The sequence below is a fragment of the Zonotrichia albicollis genome, chromosome 9 (assembly GCF_047830755.1).
Source record: "Zonotrichia albicollis isolate bZonAlb1 chromosome 9, bZonAlb1.hap1, whole genome shotgun sequence".
Lineage (NCBI taxonomy): Eukaryota > Metazoa > Chordata > Aves > Passeriformes > Passerellidae > Zonotrichia > Zonotrichia albicollis.
The window spans coordinates 26,283,212-26,305,117 of record NC_133827.1 but is presented as its reverse complement, the minus strand read 5'-3'; the positions used below and the strand labels follow the sequence as shown (position 1 = coordinate 26,305,117).

The following is a 21,906-nucleotide window of genomic DNA, read 5'->3' as shown; positions in this document are numbered from 1 at the left end:
AGTGGAGGAAATAGAGGGTAGACATTATTATTGCAAGAGTGGCTGCAAAAAATGTGTGGTGTGTATTTATAAAAGGAAGTTCTTTGTCCAGATGTCCCCCTGCACTCCTTAGGGAATGTTTCTGATTGCTCTCTGAAATTTATATTGCTTCAAATGAAATATATGATACAAACCCCCCCTCAGGGCCAGGAAAATTAGCAAAGGCACTTAAACTGTACAACAGAATCACTTAACTGCTCTTGTTGAATTATTTTATAAATGAACCATCACAGAAGCCTCTTGGGATCTTCTGGTTGAACACTTCAGTGTGAGAGAAAGCTGCTTTTCTTGGTGTTGTTTTAAAATTTACATTTGCACCAAAGATGAGAGGAAGCTAAAACCTAGTGCCACAATGTTAGTCACAGAAATCTGCCCTTGTAACGCAGTAATAACTTTATCTGCACCAATGATGGATGTTGAATTTTGGTATAATTCTAAAAGTTCATAGCGTTCATCAAAACTAATGGGGCTAATTTTTCTCTGTGGGATGTTTTACCTGATTTTTGCCACCTTATATCTGTAAAATATTTCCAAGGAATGTGAGTTCTAATTTGTTAAGGCTTTATGCTCCCACTTTGCAAAAGCATGAATAGCTGTAAAGGGAAAGAAATCAAACCAAACTGAAACATGAAGAGTTCCACATTTATTAGGCTTCAGACAAAAAATATCAAAGTATTTTAAACCAATATTTTAACCTAGGATTTCAACACGAATGAGTTTCTCTGCTACTGATGTATGTTGATGGTCAGATTTCTGGGCAGGAACAAATCAGAGAATTGTTTTTACCTCTTTCTGACCTAGGGCTGCCCAAAGACATTGTGTGCAGGAGATGCCCTTGAGTTGTTAACTCAGGATGGCTTGGAGGAAACAATTCCCTGAGCTCAAGTAGTAGTGGCTCTTTCATAACTTCATAAAATTTTCATATTGTTCTTTGGAATCCCTTGGAAACACTCTGCCTGTCATGCAGCAAAATAGAAGTGGTATCAGTAAATTTAAAAACTTTTAAAGTACTGTCTAATACAACATCATAAAATGTCTTCATATAATTTCACTCCTTATGTAATTACAAAAAATGGAAAAAAATTGAGTCCTATACAGCACAGACATAGAAGTTGAGTGGATAAAAAAAAAAAATTTGATTTTAAGTTAATTTTACCATTGGTCTCTTCATGGCAGTGTTAAATTCAGACATTGCTGGCACTAAGTTTGAGTTTTAGGACAGACCTAACTGATGTGGAAAAGAAGAGTATCTCCTTGGTGCAAAATTTTCATTCTACAGGAATGAAAAACCAGGAAGGATGGAAGTTTGAAGTCGTCATCTCATGACAGTTATTAGTAGTTCAGTGGATCTTTCAATGGGCAAAAATGCACAAGAGATTCGTCATGGAATAAGTGAAATTCAGATTTGCTGGTTCTTGAAAGTCGCTTGTTTGCACTGCTGTGGTGTCCATCTCATACTGATGCCTCTTATGTCAAGTGACCTGGCTTCAGCAGCTTTCCACAGGTGCATATTTTAGTTTTTATTTGGTGGATACTGGGTTTGCTACTTCTTTCCCTTTTTTAATGAAAAATGTAATCTCTCTCTCTCATCTGTTACCAAAGAGAACAGAAGTTAAATAAGAACAGCCTCAAATCTCCTTTCACAGAGCTGTAACAGCAACTATGCTTCATTGAGACTGTGTGTAAGAATTTATAAAGTTTTCCATAGGATAGCATTACAGAGACTATGGTTTTTCTTTTTCTCAAAATATAAGCTAATGTTATTGTCTTGAATACAGAATTGCATCAGTTAGAGATAAAGATTGATTTATTATCGTACTCTACTATAAAATTTTATAGACCAAAAAATGAATTACACCAAGTAACCAATGGGAAGCTGATGCAATCTAAGCAAAAGGGAAAAACCAACTTCATGAAAACAACCCACCACATTTTTCATTGATTCATGTAATTCATAGCCTTTGACAATTGCCCAGGAAAAGCTGCAGAAATTTCCACCAGGCAAGTACTAATTTAAAAGGAAAGATCTCAAGCATCTACTTGGTACGGATAGTAAAATCTCACTCTTTTCTCCTTCCTGCTACTGACTGGGAATCCAAAGTTAATTCAGAGGGAACTGAGGCCTGAGAATCTTGCTGTTACTTAGTTGTATCTGTTTTCTAAAACTTACATATAGCTTGTTTTCTTTGTATGTATGTATATCTTCTAGTAGCAAAATACAGATGCAGGCACACTCATAAATTTATACACAGGAGTTCTTGCCTTTCCAAAGGAAACTGTAACTTGAATTTTTCAAGTTTTTCAAAATACTGTTATTCAAGTTTTATGAGTGATGCATATGAATCTTACAGGCATATTACAGAGTTGGTAGCCAGCTTTAAGCTGTAAAGAAAATAGTTAAATCTTAATTAACATTGGTTACAAAAGTGTATTGCATTTGTGTTGTAATTAACGCTACATTTTACTTATTCCATGATGTTTATTAACAAATATATGTCAGGAAAATGGAAAACATTGTTATTCAAAAAGGGACATTGTCACATTTATGAAATCAGCCTGTTGCAGTGGTTCTCCAGATGTGCCTGGACACTGCACAAGTCAGATGAATAGGCATCAGTATGCCTACACATTTCTCATTTGCATACAATTTATATTTATAAGCAGTAATATGCTTATAAAAGTCTGCTGGAAAAAGTAATTTACTTTTTTCCTTATGATTTCTCTGTCTAAGGCTGAAGAACACCCCTGGGGAGTGTAAATTTACTCATCTAACAGTTTTTTCCCCCCCAAGCACTCTTCTCCCATATTAACATAGTTTCTAATAACTGTAGCAGTTCACAAGACCACAGCAGTGTGTTTTCCTTGCTATTGGGAGTAGTAGAAAAACCCAGCAATCCTCAGGTTTTGGTTCCCTTTTGAACACAATAGGCACAAATCAGTCACAGACAGGATTGAGAAACCTCTATGGTGACATTGTTTCAGTGGCTTCTTATGTGAGCAGAATTCAGAAATTTAATTGGTTATGCAACCTATTACTGCGCACTTCACATTGAGTGGCACTAAATAATTACAGTGTAACTGCTGCACAACTGTTGTAATTTTTCATGCAGCTCTGTTACATGATAACACGATAACGCTGATGCTAATGCTAGCGTTGGGTTAGGCAGCTAAAGAGGGGATTACAACCCAGAAGTGCTAATAGCATGTTGTTAGGAAACAGGATGCCAAGGAGTCATTATAAATGAGAGTAAAAGAATAAAATGAAAACTACAGTGGGAAGTCGAAAAGATTTATTTAAGGCAAACTGCAGGCAGAGGGTGTTGTGCTGTTTTTAGTGTATTTAAATCCTTGTTAAAGGGTATAGACTAGGAGGTCAAAAAATCATGATGATGTGAAAAGCAGTAGGAAGTGATGGGCTTTAGAGTAGTCACCTCATTTAATGACTGCAAGGTGTCTTCGCATAATGCATCTGCTGGGTTTGTGGAGTGTTTCTTTGGCATACTTCCATAGATATTTTTCTGAAAAAGAGTAAATTGATATTCCTAAAAATACCAAAGGGTCTCCTGAGTAACATGAAAAGAAGAAAAGGGCTCCAGATGGCAGTGACAGGGATGAGATAGCAGACTCCTGCAGTTTTGTAATATCTGAGGCAAAGAAGGTCAAAAAGTGGTGTAGCTCTGCATGGACAAAGGGCCTCTGTACCTAGAGCACTGTGACCTCTCCTTGGTAATTAAATTGGCTTCCTTGAAATGTTACACATACAAATGGCAGCATGCAGAGATTGGGATTTTCACAAGTACACTCCGAATGTGCTAAGTTTCCTGCCACACTATCATCACAGTGACATACACACAAGTGTCAGCAAGCTTGCTTAATTCTGCACCCATATGTGGCAATGGGAACAGCACGGGGATCTGAGGGGAGAGGACAGGCAGAGGGCTGAGAGGCAGCAGGGGCTGCTCCTGCAGAGTCCCAGGCTGAGCCAGAGACACCCAGGGCAGGTGAGGACAGGGGAGCTTTAAGGGCCTGGGACACTGAGAGCAAGGAGCCCCTTGGGGAGCAGGGCTTGCGCACGTGGCTGTTTGTGGCCAGAGATATTGTAGGGGAAGGATGAGGCCATACTTGCAGTCTAGCTCCTTTCTTGTACACTGTTGTCTGAAGTACTGCTGCTTTTGCACGTCTTCCCTCCCTTCAGAATACAAAATATTTCTATATGAAATATCTAGAGGTCTTCAATTAACTGTTACACCAATAGCATTTGCTGACTTTGTTGTACCAACCACTTGCCTGTATTTGAGGACTGAAAATGAGGATTTTAGTGTTAGCTACACGTGCAAAGGCATTTGTGCACACCAGTATATGGACATTAGACGGTCTGGTCCTTTCTAGGTTAAACTATAAGAAATGAAGTAACAAATCAGCTGCTCAGTCCCAATTTCTGCTTATGAGCAGAAAAATCTGAAAGAAACAAGCCATTTTAAAAGCTAACCTAAGCATTTGAGAAGTTTTTCTCCCACAAATTATGATATGTGGATGGAGAGGCAGGGGGCTCAAGTAAATTTTGGACTAATTATTGCGCAGTAATTAAATAGTAGGTGTTTCAAATACAAAGGCACGAATAGCTTACTTATGAACAAGCAAAACAAAAAGTCTCTGATTAGAAAATAATTTTTCAAACACAACAGTGTACTCAATTTTTAGTTATTTTCCCTCCTGGAAGGAGAAAAATAACATCTGGTTCCCATTCATTTTGTCTGAAAAACATCAGGAATATTAAACCTGTTCTTTGCTAGTGAGGGTGTAGGTAACATGGTTATTATGACTTCTTACACTCAGCTAAATCTTTAATGAGTGTTTTCTCTCTGAAATACTAATTAATTGCTTAAAATGAGTTCAATGTTAATATTAATGTGTCTGATTTCTTCTCAGCTTTTTTTCATGGTCATGCCTCAGGGATTTTCACCTTTCTGCTAATTCTCACAGGTCTCTCTGCTCTTTCAATACCAAACATTTGGGCACAACCTCTCTATCTCCAGGAAACCCTCAGCCATTTGTCAGACATAAAGAGGCAATGGACAAACCCTGTGGTTTCCTTTTGAACCTGACCCTTTCCAAGCAGTGAGGCAGTTATGACCCATTAATACTTAATGCTGAATTCCAGAGTGAAGAATTATTTATTTGGCCTAAGGCCAAAAAACCCCATTCAGGTTTGTTCCTATCTTGATCTGTGTGTCTGTATTTTTACATACTGCTCAAAGAGCATTGACAAGCTTATGTAATATCTGTTTCCATGTTTCTTGCATTTGCAGTTTTCTCTCCTTGTATCTTTTCATCAGACCTGATGGCAAGAGTGGTATTTGAGATTGTTTAACACTATCACAGCTCTCTCTTACAGATAGGTTATTAAATGATAAGGGTAAAAATCTTCATGCTGCATATTTGCTGTCCATTGAATATTGGGGGAAAAATAAAAGGGCATCAAGTCTGATTTCTAGGCAAAACCATTCAGGAAAGTACATACTGTAATTCTTTATTTCAGGGTGTGGGGAGCTTGGGGAATCTTGGACTAACTTAGGAAGTTGTTCTTGAAGTGAATTCTCTGAGAGAAAATCTCTGAATCCTGACATAAATGTCTTCTTTTCAAGTTAATAATGTGTGTGTGAAGAGAGTCCTTTTTCTGTATTGTATTTCAGCTGAAATACCTTCCTAATATTACTCACTCTGGTAAAAGAATTTTCCCATTTTTTCTTCTACTGATATGCTTTTGTGTTTCCAGGAGAACTTCAAGTCAGAGGTGGTTCTGGGATCAGGGATTGCTTTTGCTCTGCTTTCAAGACATTGACCTAGGATGGATTTGATCAAAGCCAAATATCAAAACCTTTTGGTTCAGATTTTCTCAGTAGAAGCAGGTGACTTCACCTCAGGTTGAGTGGTGCTCTGAGCATCCCCCCAGGGCATCCAGGTGCTCTGTGTGTTCTCCTTGTGATCACCTCTGCTGGCTGTGCAGATGTGGGGCAAATCAGATAGAAAATATCTATTTTCTGGTGCAGAGATGATAAGAAAGGAGGAGAACTTAGGACAAGGGTGGGACAACCCAGGTTTTAAGGGTTGTTCAAGGCAGGACAAAGCTGAGACTGGATCACGAGCAAGTTTTCTTCTGATGAAGTGAGGCTGAGACTGCAAATGGGGACCAGTGAGTGTGGGGGGTAAACTGGAAGAAAAGGACATGGTCAGGAAGACTGTGAATGAGGGATAAGTGAGAGCAAGCAAGGAGCTAGAGACTGGGGTAGGAGTTTATAAGCTGAAAAGAGTGGAGTGAGACAAGACTTTGGATAAATGGAGTGGTACCTGGGTAAAGGAGAAACCAGAAACTGTGACAAGATCCTGGAAGTCATCATAGAAAAGTCATGTCTTGCAAGGTGACATCCATTGTTTGTAAAAGTTAAATTTGTTCTTGCCACAAAAATGTTGAGATCCATTGTCCAAGCACTTGATGTCTTCCCTCCAGTGGCTGGTGAATAAAAAAACCAATGTACTGTTTCTGTGGCCATGCTCTCCCTGCACCGGGCTCAGTTTAATTCTCCCCATGTTTCCATCCCCTGTCCTTTGAAACTGTTCCTGTTGTTTCTTCCTTGTGAACTTGCTTCCTGGGGAAACACATTTTAGGCATTTTCCATCTTTTGGTAGATTGAATTTGCATATGTGACAAGTTTAACATATCTGTAATAACTACTAGGTTCATCCACTCTTCTGTAGCACTCAGTGGTGACATTAGTTTAGCACTAGACAATATCTCTCCTGAAGTTGTGTTTTGAACTGTCACTATTTGCTAGGACTGCTCTGCACATCAAATTGGGAGCTCACACCTCTAAGAGTTGAGGACTCAACTGAGTCTAAATTAATTTAGACTCTAAATTAATTGCTGAAAATGAGCCTGAGCTGACTCCTTTTGCATGAATGTGGAAGTGGGGTGGTTCTGGGTCAGGCCATGCTGCACTCCAGCAGCAAAGGGCTCTAACTATGGGCATTGCTGAGGTTGCTGGGTTAGGCTAGTCCCAACTGGATTGGGTTGGACCAGTGCTGTGAAGTCTTCCTGACATGACAGATTGTGTTGTGTGGTGTGGGTTCACTAGTGGGAGTCTGCAATTTCAGACAGCTTGGCACTGCACTCTCTTTCTGTGTATTAACATATATTTAAGTATGCAGCCCAAATCCTGCTTTTAATGTCAGCTCAACTTAGAGCAAGTTAACTGAGTAAATAAGAGTAGCTTTTTTTGTAACTGTCTTAGAATTTGGCTTCATAATGCTAACACTGTTTTCCTCCAAAGTACTTATTATATTAGAAAACACTTTAAGTATGTCAGCCAGCCCAAAGGCTGCAGCTGCAGTCTGATAATAAATACAAGCTAATGAACAGAATTTCTATCTGTAGCACATCTCTTTATTCCAATAGAACATAAACACATATCAAATAGGGCATAGGATCTCATTTTCTACACCAAGTGCTCCAATTTATTGGCTTCCTGAGGAGCTAATAAAAATGTTCCAAGACCACAGGGAACTTCTGCTTTGGAAGCATCTTAGAAAACACTAATATGAGTAGTAGAATACCACAAAAAATTGATAAAATTGCTGTATAAGTGAATAAGTAGCACCATAACATCCATTAGGAGAAGAGGTTTTAGTGTTCAACAATGAAGGGCTGTTAATGGTTTTTGAGATGTTCTCCTTAATGGAGAATGAGCATTTCACTTCTCCTAACAGGACACTTCTGAGAACAAAGGCACCTTTAGTGTATTTGAAAGTCAGTTGTCAGAAACAGAAAGTAAATAAATGTAGTTGCCAAGAGCCAGGCTTAGTGACCTTTAATGTTCCAGGTTTTAGAATAATTAGATTCATAATAATTGTTTTGATCTTGGCTAATATTATTACATGGTTCAAAAATACTTGCACAACAAGTCAACAGACAATTTTTTTGGCAATAAATATTAAAGTGAAGTTATTAAATCTGTCAAACTTGCTGAATAATATAATTAAAAACAGCATACGGTGTTCCACCAGGTCTGGTTGTCACCTGAATTTTGAGTTTGCAGTTTCAGATTGTGTGCCATTTTTGCTGCTGCAACTGTATGCCTGACTTGATAACACAGTGATAATCCAAGGCTTAAACTGTACATTCCCACAGGACTCGAGCTGCTCTTATATGTGTAAAATACTAAGTAGCAAAAATACTTCCTACACTACATTCCACTCTTGGGAAAGTCTTCATGAAAGTTGTGCTATCCTCCCCCTTCAAGCAAAACCTTTGATGTGACACTGACACTGTGTTTGAGGGTGTCTTTCAAGCAGGCATGAGTGCTTATGTGTTGCCAAAAATGAGCTGCAGCTGAGCCCAAAGCTGTTCTGACTGTGGCTCTGGGATGGACTTGTTGATTTGTGATAAGTAATCCTCTGAGGCTTCTGTGGTGCAGACAGCTCTGTGTATTCCTCTGTAGAATGCTAGAAAATTTGCTTGTGTTTCCTATGGGATATTGGAGGCTCAGCTGCAGTTGAACTTGTGACACTCTGACCTCAGCTTCACTGGCTGCACTGATGCTTGCCAGGATCCCTGGAGAAGGAGCCTGTGCTGACTCAGTGGGACCGTGGCTGTGCTCTGCTTCTCCTTGTGCCAGACAGGTGAGCACAGAGTGGGCCAAAGAGCCTCTCAGCTTGCTACTGTCTCTGCCCCTGCCGAACTTTGGAGCTGGTAGCCTGCAATGCATCTGAATCAGCTGAAAAGCTGAAGTTGGAAGGCTTTCAAAGATCAACAGAAACATCCTATTTCTGCTTCCCCTTCTTTATCCACAAAGCCTTTTCAGGTGTTATTTGAAGCAGAGGAGCTCATGAGCTCATTGTCACCTGCAGATAGACTCTCTTACAATTTCCCAGTGCAAGGGGATCCCTGCAGTTTCCTCCCCTGAATATGGTGTGTGTGAATGTTAAAGAATGGCAAACAGAAATTATAGCTAATGGCCCTTGTATTTGACAGGGCATCGTCCCAAAAGATGTGAGGCCAAGAATGCATAACTATTCTAGAAATGGATGTTAGTGAAGTGGAGCAGAGTGGCCAGAGATGTCATGGCCATATTCCTCTCGGGATGTCACTCTTGGGTGATGCTCACGTAGAGGATACTGCACCTTACCTGGCTTCTGTCATCTCCTTAGTACGTGTGACCCAATTTCCCAGAACAAATAGCAGCTCTAAGTTCATTGCTAAAGAAATACTGTAGAGAACCACTCAGAACAGCTCATAGGAAAAGAAAGTATGGCCACTGCATTCCTTAACCATGTCTCTGGTCTTAACAAAATCTGCATACCAAAAAGAATTTGAGTCTCATTCATCACTTCCTATTTGTCTTAAAGTGAATGCTGTAGATGGGATCCGATTACCATGGCACAAAACCCTTTTGTGTTACTTTGCAGTGACACAGTTTTGCACCAAGATGTTATGGATCCTGTTTTCCCAAGAGCAGCCTGTGGCAGCTGGGATTTCAAAAGCTTTAGGATGCTTTCCAGCACAAATGGCATGTTCCTCAGCAGTCCTGCAGCTCCCACAAGCCAGCAGTGGTGGTAGACCAGAGGCAGCTGTGGAAAAGCCCCTCCTCAGCTGAGGCAGCAGGGCACGCCCTGGTAGTGGGAAGAGGTGGCAGAGGTAATTCCTTTGTGCTGGATGCTCTTCTTACCAAGGTGGCTGAAGAAATGCCAGTAGTGTGTTTAGAAGACAGCTTTCACTATTTTTCTCTTTTTGGAACTTTGCTGTTTAACTGTTTACAGATCAGTTTTGGGAAATAAGTTCCCAGATTGTTGCTTACATTGGTTTCATTCCCTGTTCTTTTTGTGTAGTGTTTGTTGGTCACAGAAATCATGGGCTATTATTTGCTTGATATAATTGTTTTACAAGAAGAATAATGATAGGCTGGTTTGGATTGGTTAAGACATGAAAAGTAGGTCCCCCTAGACCAGGTTACAGTGCCCCATCCAGCCTGGCCCTGAACAATTCCGGAGTTGGGGCATCCACGGTTTCTGTGGAAAGCCTGTGCCAAAGTGTCACCACCCTCACAATAAAGAATCTAATCTAACCCTACCATTTTTCAGTTTAAGGCCATTATCCCCTATTCTCTCCTTGAGAAAAGTCCCACTCTAACATTTTTGTAGGTTCCCCTTATGTACTTTAAGGTGCTGTAAGATGTCCCCAGAGCCGCATCTTCTCCAGCCTGAGCAACCCCTCTCTCACCCTGTTTTCAAAGGAGAGGAGCTGCAGCCCTCTGAGCATTTTCCTGGCCTCCTCTGCATTTGGTTCAGCTGATCCACATCTCCCTTATGCTGGGGACCCCAGGCTTGGGTGCAATACTCAAGGTGGGGTCACACTGTGGGTGTGACTGCCCAGCCAATTCCTTACCCACCAGCAGTGATCCATCCACCAAATCTGTGTTTCCAGTTTAGAGACAAGGGTGTTGTGCAGAACAATGTCAAACACTCTGCACATGTCAAGGCAGACTATGCCAGTCGCTCTTACCTTACTCACCAACAACTAAATGAACAGCAAGTAACAATGAATAGCCATAAATGCTCTTATTTATGCATGAATTGTCTCTCTAGCATTCTAATATTAGCATTTGTATGGAGGAGAGTAATTCCCACAATATTGTGAAACAAAACTTTTGAACAGATATTTGTGTGTTGAATATGATGAGAATATTTAAACATCTGGTATTTGACTGAATATGAAGTAGAAGCACGCATTTGCTTTTATGATTTCATCAGAGAGAGCTCAGGGGGTGAGTTTCAAAGGCATTGAAGACAGAAGAACTAGTTGAGACTCAGAAGTTTTATGATGGGGAGCTGTGCTTGAGGAGACATGAATTCCAGTATGTTTTTGTACTGAATTGGAACAAAAAGCGACATTTCAAAATTTTCCACTCAAAGGAAAATGGGCAAACATGGTTTAAGTTTTCCTAAATGAAAGAGGTGTCATAACTTCTGACTCCTGGCTCTGCCCTGCTTCCTTGGGGCACTCTGAGAAGCTCCCAACCTGTGGCAAGCAGCTGAGGAAGCTCCCTGAAGTGCCAAGGGTTGCTCAGGTTGGAGCCATGGTGGCTGTCAGGCTCCAAAATCTGTGGAAGGAAATCGGGAACCCCTGAATATGTCAGCTATAATTGGAGGGCTTCCAAGCATTATCCTGCTGGTTTGCTCTGGTAGTCATTGTGGCAAGGTTGTTGTCCAGTGCAGGATCTGGGAAGGTGGGTTTGCAGCAGTGAATCAGGCTAAGTGGAAGGAAATACAGTTGTGCTTCCAACAGGAATCTGCTTGTCTTGGGAAGGTGTTGCACCCTTTCCGAGAGATATTCATACATCACTATCCCCCATAAGCTGTTTCACCATGAAATTCACCAGGTTGGAATTCACCTGTTGAAAAGACAATGAGGTTTGGATATCAAATTGTTACAGTGTTTTGGAGAATTTCACTTGAATTTAAAAATGACTCCATTAAAAATAATTTCAGGTAAGAAGTCTTCCCTTCCCTGCCCCATTACCTGTCAGGGAAATGAGCAATTTGGCTTGATTTTGTTTGTGGTTTTGCTTTGAAGATTATCTATTCCCACTCTAACTTAATATACCCATAAGCTTTAAGACATTATAGCTTGTGCTTGCAAAAAATTTGGAAAATTATTTTTAAAAAGCTATGCCAGTTTGCACCTATTTGGGGTCTGTTTGCTCATTTTTTATGGGATAAATACAGCCTTGTAAGTGTTGGCAGTGTTAAGGGGCAGCTAAAGCAAGCATGATAAACAACATTTAGACAACCTGTAATCTAATTTCTTTTTTTAAATGAATAGGGAAAATTATTTTATCCCATTGGGTGACATTGGGAACCAACTTGTCTATTGGCCAATGGTGTAAAAAGCAGCAATCCAGACTCCTGTACTGGAACAGGGAAAAGGTATCCATTAGAGAGAAATAACAAGGGCATGTGAGGGTTAAGCTGAAGAATGTACCAGCACAGTTCAGTAGAAAAAGGAAGGCATGCAGGGAAAGCTACTGCTGACATTTATTTGTTTCTTTCAAGTATTTTACCTTGAAAACTGGAGCTATTTCTCATTTTTATTTTCTCATAAAATAGGCCAAACATTCAATGGAGAAGGAGAGTTGGTGGACTTGTTGTTTTAATAATGAACATATGCCTGCATGTGTGTGATTTCTTTTTTATGCTTTATAATTGGCATAAACTCCTCATGTGACAAGTCTTCAACTTTAACTACTGAACTTGTGCAGACATCAAAAGTCATTGTGGAATTTCAGACCTTTGATGTTTGTTTTAACAGCAGAGCTGATGGCTGCTAAGGAGTAGCTACCAGGAACAAACAGATTTTCTAGGTCTCATCACACACAACTTATTTTCTCCCCATTTCTGACATTTTTCAAAGTTGCACAAATATTCATAGTGCTTAGTTGTATGTACTTCTGTAGTTTCTGATGTTCATAATGAGAATTTGGTCTAGAAACAAAAAAAATCTGGTATTAAAACCTGCCAGTCCTGCCCTCCACCCCCAAGGTTTCACAATATTGTGTAGTGAATTTTTTATTGGCATTTAGTCTTAGTCTTGCATGTCCTATTTTGCCTAAGTTGTATCTTCCTAACTCTGTAAGTTCTCATGGATGTGTATTCACTTGTTTCACTAATATTAAACCCAACGCCTCCCTGCAAAAAGAACCCCAAACCAAAATCCAAACCCAACAAACAAACCATATTTATTATCTGAAGTCTTGCAGACAGGTCTGGTCTCACATTTTCCTCCCATTATATAACTCAGTAATACTGATTGCTATTTCAAGTGCAAGTACAAGCAGATTCTATCACCCAAGAGCCTCCAATTCATGTGGCACTAACTACACACAGCTCTGTAGTGTGCATGAACTCTTCTTGAGTAGCACTGTTAGGAAAAAGGAGTTACAGATGGCAGTGGAAGTGAAATTGCAAAAAAGGAAGAAAAAAATAATGGTAAAGAATGAGGGTGAAAGAAAAAAGGAGAACAAAAGAGGCAAGAAAACAAAAAGAATGGGAGAGAAGGAACCAGAGGTATAGAATTGTGTTTTTGTCCTTGCCTAGGCTGCTGTTTAAGTTGCTCTGGGTGGATCCAGCTGCTTTATGTAGCAAGGACTGCAAACAGAAATTCTGCTGGGTTCAGACAACCCTTTTGAGAAACAAAACAAAAGAAAGCTTCCTGTTAGTCTGGAATCTACTTCATAGGATGATCTCCTTCCACACTGGCTTTTGAGCGGGTTTGCTGGGAAGGGCCAGCCTAGCACTGCACATAAGACCCCAGTACCCTGTGGATCTGAAGTGTGGGCTGTGTGAGAGCCTCCTGAGGCATGGGCAGCCCTCCTGTCAGGAGCAGGCAGGATGCCTGTGACCTGTGCTGATCTGCTCTGTGCCTGCAGTCTGCTGACCCAGGCCATGAACTTTCCCTGCTCAGGGCTGCAGGCATGTCTGCTCAGTTCCCTTTCCCTTACCTTTGCACAGGCATGGATTGTTTCTGTCAAATACAGAGCTAAGCACCTTAGGAGATTTCTGTGCTTGTGCGTATTTAAGTAAGAGGATTAAAAACAATAGTTCAGTGTCTGGGACACTCCCAAAACAGTGTCCTTATTTGGCTTCTTGCTGAGGTGTGAATACTTTTTTGATGATGGAAAGTAATTTTCATCAGTGTTTCTGAGAGATTTTCAGGCTGAGACATGATTGTCAGACTTCTGTGAGTAAGGAATATGAGGACATGTTCCTGCAGCCTCATATATGAGCACCATGCACACATTGATTCATTTCTGTAGCAAGTAGCCATCACTGCATAGCATCTTAAAGGCTTTTTTTTCCCAAGGAACATCTGCAATCTGCTGGATTCAACTGACTGCTGGTATTTGTGTTTGGCTTTAACAGATCTATAAGTGCATGAACTGTCCTGTGTGTCCAGCAGCAACTGCTGATCATCTACAGAGACCATGAGCAGCACTTAATTGAGCTGATGGAAATTTTCAGTTAGCTAGAGCTCTGACTTCATAGCTATCACAGTGATGTTTCTGTATCAGTAATGTGATGGGGTGAGGAGATTCCCCTGCAACCAGCCCATGTCATTCCATGAACAATTAACAAATGCAGATATGTAATTCTTCATGAGTGACACAGAAACGTGTGAACAACATTCACTTCCCCAATTTCAGATAAAATGGTTTATTTACTTATCTCAGCTCATCCCCCTGGGTATCATAGACCCATGGAGCCTACTGTCTGAATCCAAGTTATTCTCTGGAACAACAGGCAGTATTTTCAATTGACTGTGCAATAAACTCAGCAATACAGATGTTTCAGACAAAATGTGGCTCCCTAAGGAAAAAACTCCACAAAAGGATTAAAAAGGATCTGTAACCACCATGAAGGGGTGAGGAGCAGCTGCAAGTGGGGTTTTCCAGAGTTCAAAGAACCACCCTAGAACACATGGCCCATCCTGGCTAACACAACCCAGAGCAATGATATGTGGTCACCTGTAATAACCAGCTATCAATTGGGATTAGCCTTTCAGGTGAGCAAACCTTTAGCAGGGATTGGAACAGAGCTTTTGGGACCACAGCAAGGTACTTTGCCTTCTGTCACAGAGCATGATGTGTCTAATTTAGTCTGAGTGGTGGGTGGAAATGCTTACACAGCAGCTTCAGGAAAAGGAGGTGGAAGAGACACAACAAACAGTTATAGCCTGGTGGTAAAGATGCCTGCCTGCCAGGACAAATGTAGGGGTGTGAAATCTTTTTGGGATAAGATGCAAATTGGCTCAGGTGGAATAAGTGTAGTATAGTGGCCACTTCTGGTTTGTTTGGGACTATTTCACAAAGTCAGGGCCTAAGCTTCCAATAGCTTGAAGGGGATGCATCCCTTTGAACACCAGTTTAAGTTTTTAAACCACAAAATGCAATTCTCCAAACTCCATGCTAGTTCCAGTGCATCAGGGAGGTGCGTAACTCTTTCCTTTCTGATGTTCAGAAGCATCTCTGACACTCACTGTTCTTCTACACCACCACAATAGAGCTCTGCTGCTGCCAGGTACCAGAAATTTGTCTGGTGCTTGCACTTTGACAGAAGTGAAACATCTGGTGATGTGCAAGAGCCTGGCTCACCTGCCTGCTGAAAATTCAGCAAACTGAAGGCTCTGCAGAAACCACAGTGGATCTGCAAATCCTGCTGTGCAAACAGCTACCCCTGTAATTGAAATGGGAAAGATGCATCCTCAGTGGCACATGTGAGGGGAAACAAACTGCACGGCTGCTGCAAGCTCCAGGGGCAAGAGAGGAAAGTGGCAATAAGGAGATCACCTGTTCAGTTTTCCGCGTAAATCTGTCCTGGATGGAGCCCTTGCCCCGTGTTGCAAACTGTGAAATTAGATCCCAGGAGGGTTCAAAGTGTGTTGGCTCAGCTGCTCTGTCCAGCAGGCTCAAACCTATTTTGGTACAGAGAGGCTGAGGATCAGCAGTTTCTTTCTTACTCTCTTTTCAGAACTCTCCTGCTTCATACTCCTTAGGTCAGAGAGAAAGAATGTGTCTTACTCTCCTCCAGATATTTTGTCTACTTATATAGGAAGCAGGAGATTTGTTGCTCCAAAATCAATTTGAGCATTTTTGCGCAAAAATAGAGAAAATTATTTGCAAAATACAAAAAATACCATTTAAAACATGAACTGAAATGTGGGGATTTCACCAAACCAGAGGCTGCTCACTCGAGTGTGCTTCTTCCCTCTCTTGGGCCACAGACAGACTGTGATATTGTCCTGGTTTCCTTTTCTAAGGATAATATGGTTTTGTGATCATCCACAATGGTGCAAGTAATACCTCAGTCAGCCCAGTCATTATTCATAAAATGTACCTAAAGTAGGCTTTTGTTTTTATTGGTTTTAAAGGGCAGAATATGAGCTCCTGAACTTTGTTTTAATTTTTCACAATGAGTAATTAATACTTTTACCTGCTGTTCAGTTCTTTTATGGACTAAATAAACAGCTGGTTTAAATAATCACTATTCTGTTAAGCCTGGCACAATGATGCCAGTGTAAACCATTGAACAAGTTGGCCCTATTTGACTTTTTCAAGTATTCAAAAAGATTTTTTACACTGGCTGAAAAATAAATTAAGAAGAGGCATAGTGCATATCATTGAGGAGTCTACCCATAACAAATCAGGTTCATAAACAAGTGAGATGTGGAGCAGAACAGAAAATTTGGCAGGAAGCAGATCTTACTCTAAGCTGACAACTGCTTATATAGCAAACTGTAGAAAATATCACTACAAAAAAATACGTACCAGGTGTATGGATCCTTTAGCAAGTGGGAGACAGAACTCTTGATGAAATAATATTAACATGGTCATCAAACAGCTCAGGAAATCATTTAGATTTGCTAAGATCCTTTCTGCAGGAAAAAAATCACCAATAGAAATGTACACATGCAGAATGTTACTGCAGCAGGAATGATAAATTCTAGAATATTTCAGCTGCTAAAGACATTGCTTTGCTTAGGGCAAGGCATTCCTTTCCAGCCAGCCAAAGCAGCAGGATCTGTACATGGCAAGGGGGAAGTTTGTACTGTGGGGCATAATCCACTTTGATACCTGGGACATGAATGTCCATGGTCCCAGTCACTCCACTCCCATTGTACCATTATGTGCTTATTTATTAAACATCCACTCTAAGTGAAAATTAGACCTTGCTAAAGCAGAGACTGAATGCTTTCCTATTTCTGATCATTCATATTTCGCTTATTCTGAATCTCAAAAAGCTTGCACCCCCCTTGTAGATAATGTTTATTTACCTTTAGCACAGCGTACAGTGAAGCCAGTAATCTGTATCTTCAGTGCTGCAGTTAATGGATCATGACAGGAGGGGTTTACAGGGAGCTGGGATGCAGCTAATGATATCTTAATCCTTTTTTTCTTAAGCACTTAGGGTTTTGAGTCTTGAAACTGTATTGAATGTGTATTAGCAAATCAAGATGGAGGAGAAGTTACACATCTTTAATTTTTACATCAGCAAATGGATGGGACTTTTAAGTTGAATACAACAGAGAGCATGTAACTGTTGTACTTAAATAGTTAGAAAGCAATTTACAGTACTGAAACAATCTCAAGTATGCCAGCCTTCATATTTATTACTCTCTCTCCATCCCTTTTTCTTCCTACATGCAAGTAAAGAAAGCTGACTGCCAGTGATATTACTGATGGTATTTTTCTTTACTAGACAAACAAAGACTTAAAGTTGCTATGGAAATACACAAATCTCACAGTTCATACATTTATCAAAGGAGAATCATCATCATCACATAATATTTATAGAGTGCACACTGTCTCCTACATGCTTATCATAAGACTCTTAATGTTGAACAGAAAAATGAGCTGCACTATTTCATCGATGTCATGTCCATTGATCAGTGCCTATGTGACCAATTTCTCATTTTAATGGCGTTTAAGGTGAAAATCCCAGTCCCCAAACCCCAAATATGCAGGTATTATTTCAGAAGGCCATGGCTTTCCAGAAAGCCAGCTCTCTGATTTTTTTATATTTTTGCATGTTTGTTTTTATTAATGAACATTTCTTTGAGTGAGTTTGATTTTGTTCCCCATCCTCCTCCTTCTGTAAACACAGCAAAGGAGGCAGTAGTTTTTTTTTAATGATAATTTGAGATGTAGTAGCTCATTGCACCAGATGTTCTAGTGCTGCTGTAGAAACACCCAGTATCTTTATCTTTCTGCTTTCTAACTTTGGATCCCCTTTGTTCTTTAGAGGCCTCTGGGGCAGTTGCATGAGGTTAGATTAGAAACTGGTTCCCATATTTGAACATGTGAATGCTGATGAACTAAAGCCCCCCAAAGCTTTCTGTGTTTATGTAGCATGGATGCAAACATGTCATCATCCCTTGCCTTGGTTCCAGTTCTCAGATTTATTTCTGAATGGCTTTTGCATGAGCTTTTCTGTCACGTATTTCAGTTTCACAGATTACCGGCACCATTGGAGCAAATCATCTGAGCACTGAATGTGTAAGCAAAACTGAGATATCCAACATTTGTATAAAGGCAAATACATTTTAAAAAAAAGTCAAAATGAGCAAATCCCTAAGCAAAACTATTGAGTTGATAGCCTTGAAGAAAAAAAAAAGGCACAAATCTAAAATAGTTGTGAATTTGCAATGTAGGAATGGCACCAATCCAGAAATTTATTGAGTATTTTGGTAGAGGAGTTTTTAGTGCTATCATTTCAAATATTTGCTTTGTTTCACAGTGCTGTGTTTTCAGTGGTATTCATGAAACTCTGAAGTTTCTCAGTGATGTGATCAGAACCCCAAAGCCCTGTTTTTGAGGTGAACATTCCTATGCCTGTGTTGTCAGGAGTGAACTGAGAAGCCTGACACATGAATGGAATGAGAATATCAGAAGCAAGTGGATGAAGGCAGTTCTTTGTCATCTGATTTCCTAAGGAAATATGGCTTGCATATTGTACTTTGTGGCTAATTTCAATTTTAAAGGGATGAGTTATCAGAAAAACATTATTCTCTCAAAACTTTGTGTAATAAATGAGAGGAGTATATATAAAGATGATCCCATAATTCTGTCCTGTACATTTTCTACCAATGCAGAAGGCTACATGCTGAGTTCATACATTATTTGGCATTGGTGTGTACATGGAAGGAGTACTTTATAAATACCCCAAACTCTGAAAAATCTTCTGCCAGAGTTTGCAGGAGCCTGATTTTAGTAGTTCCAATGTCATGGTACTATTTGCATTTTCCCTTTGTCCCTCACCTGCAGAGAAAGTTCTCACTGAGTAGATGATCAATCTTAAAGTAAAGCTAGTCTGGCAAGAGAAAGCATCATGGTATAACTTGTGTCATGTCAATGAGCTCAACAGGTGTGAGGCATGATAAATGGCACATTGCTAATAACAGCTGACCAAATTTCAACCAGATACTGGTCTTTTAACTATCATCCTTCCTTGCAGTCTGCTCTGGGGGGTAGGAATTCTTAACACAATTGCTGGTCTCAGCTACAGGATTTTTGTTCTTATTTTTAAAGTGCTATTGATCCATAATGCATGTAACAGTCACTGGGGGCATTGAAGAGGCTGTGGAATTATAGCTGTAAAAGACCTCTAACATGCACTGTTTGTGGATTTAGTGTGTGTTTCTTTTGATAAGGATTACTATTTTCTATATCCTTTTTAACCAATGTGCTGTCTCTTCTTTTGCAGGCCAGTGATTGGCTTAGATACTGGTGGGACAGACAGGTGATGATACAATTAGTTACAATTAAAAGACAAGATCTAATTTCATTGTGTAACTTAGCTACTTGTCTTTTCCTAATTAATTGTATTTTAGGGTAGACACGCTATAAACTAATCAGTCTATTGTCCCATGCCTGCTAATTTTGTAATTAATTATTATTGCTAGGCATGAGTGAATAATTTCTAAAAGAAACTTGATGACTTTTGCCTTTTTTCCATTAATTAATCCCGTACAAGCATAAGGGTTTTCTGAAATTGACTTGTTATTTTAGTGTTATTCACTGAGTTACTCTTCATCAGTACCCAACACAGTTCATCACAACCTTTAAAGACTGAAATAAATTGCATTTTGGCCAGAATCAAATGAGCGTGTTACTTGTCACCCCCCTTTTTTAACAGTGTGTTCCTTGCAGTTCTGGTTTTGATGTTGTTGTGGGATTTTTTTTTTTCAGGTTTTTTATGGTTATAATCACTAATGTGATATTTACTTTGTATCAGTGCTCTCCCAACATTTAGCTATTGTTTGGTTTTTTTTTATTTGGAACATTTTTGCCTGTTAACTTGTTTGGTATCACATCAAAAGGTATAAGGCAAATGAAGAAAGAAGCTGGAGAGGTTTGTTTAGGAAGGCTGTAAGATCTGCAGTTTTGCTGCTGGGTACCATCCCTATTAAATAGTTTGTGGAACCAGGCAGTCGAAATCCAGCTCTGCTATATCCTGACATGAATGGCATCTCTGCACCCAAGCAGTGTTTTATGATTTGAGGGTTTTTTGTAGACTGCCTCCATTGAGGCAGTAATAGTGTGTTGTAGACATGTCATTTTGTTTAGCTGTGCTTTTCCACTGTCAGTTCATCCCTCTTGAATTTCTGCTCTGCTTTCTTGGCAGAGGGAAGTAACTGGTAAACTGGGCCCCACTCAGGCCAGGTTTGCATTCTGTGTTTGATTTGGGCCTGAATCAATGTTTATGTCGCCATTTACTAACCATCCCCACTGTTAAATAAACAGGGTCATTGACCTCAGCCTGGTCAGTGACACTGAGGTTTCTCTTCTGAGAAGCAAAGATCCAGCTTTCCTGGACTTGAGGTGTGCTCAGATGCTTTGATGCAATGTCAACACAAGAATCTGCATTAATAGCAGAGAGCAGCAGCTGAGAGGTGGCACAGCCCAGCTCCTCGGTGCCTCTGAGCTCTAAGGCAGTGGAAGGAAGGAAAGCAGTCCCTCTGCCCTGCCATGGGCCACAGGGGTTTGGGTACCTCATACTGACTGCTCTGGAGCAGAGGAGGAGCCCTCGTACTGCTGGGCTCCAAACCCAGCTGAGGAGGGGGTTGAGAAGTTTCCCTTTTCTGCCTCTGGGCTCTCAGGTGCCTTCTCTCAGCAGGGAGGCACACTGGCTCTGATAATTTGGACATGAGCAGCAACCAGAGGAGACTGGCCAGGCTAAAGCCCCTGAGCTCAGGCTTCAGGCCAAATACACAATGTAGACATGTCCTAAGAGATGGGAGTGAAACTGTGAGCCTGGATTTCACTGGCAGAACCCACAGAGTCATTCTACCCCCCTGTATGCAATAACTCATTTTGGACAAAGCTGTTGGACTGTGTGTGTCCTCCAGTGTGACATTCCTGGTGAGCCCTCAGCTCAGCCCTTGGGCTCTGTTGCCATAGCTCTGTTTTGCTACTGTTTGCCATTCCTAGCTGATAACCTTCTGAGGTTCCCATTACTTCACACTCTCAGTGGATGCCCAGAATCCACTTCAATTGTTTCCCATCTTTTTTGGTGTGTGCTTCCAGCTCCTGAGCTCTCCTGCTGCCTTGTCAGATAACACTCCACCTCAGCACCTCCCCTGAGGCTCTTCAGTTTCCAGACTACCTATGGTATTTGTTTTTCTTGGTCTCCTCATTCCCAGGCAGGCACAGCTATTATGGACTTGTCTCAGGAAAAGACCAAAGCATTTGAATGTTCTTTTTCACCTCTAATGAGCTTCTCGGGGGGAAATCAGATTGCTGTGTTAGGGCATAGAGTTTCTGACAAATGTCGTCAGCAACCATCCAATGGCACCAAATGTGTCCACTACTGCATTTTACAGGACTGAATTTATTTTGGAGAATGAAGTTTGTTTTCTGACAAATGGGCTGTTGTTTTCAGCAAGGTGGATGCAACACAACTGCTTTGGATGTAGCTGGGAAAGGAATGAAATGAGGAGCCTCTACTCCCTCCTAATGTGGAACTAAGTATCACAGCAGCTCTGCATGAGCATTAGGGTAGATTTGCATAAACATGACAGGAATATGAAGATTTTCTAGAAGGAAGACTGCAAGTGAAACCCTTGCTTACCTTATTCTACTACAAACTGGAGAGGCAGCTCATACTCTATCTCATGCTCATGCTTTATCTCATGCTCTGAGCTGAGTCAGAGGAAGGATTCACTCAATGCTTGGGAAGTGGGTGGTGGATTTGAGAACACCCAGGCAGGATTTCACCTTCCCTGAATAATTTTGTTGTAGTTCTAAGGAGAAATTTTCTTCA

At 40.5% G+C, this 21,906-nt stretch overlaps 1 long non-coding RNA gene across 3 annotated transcripts in view; it reads right to left on the bottom strand.

Moving 5' to 3' along the window:
- Nucleotides 1-21,906, bottom strand: part of LOC113459558 (uncharacterized) — a 115,244-nt gene that overhangs the window by 13,642 nt on the left and 79,696 nt on the right. The window contains exon 4 of one of the 3 annotated variants that reach the window (XR_012581617.1): nucleotides 7,478-11,483. The exons of 1 other annotated variant lie outside the window; for it this stretch is intronic. This is a non-coding gene — a long non-coding RNA (uncharacterized LOC113459558). Of the gene's footprint in view, nucleotides 1-7,477; nucleotides 11,484-16,420; nucleotides 16,520-21,906 lie in introns of those variants that run through there. One more of the 3 variants, XR_012581619.1, reaches the window with a different exon arrangement.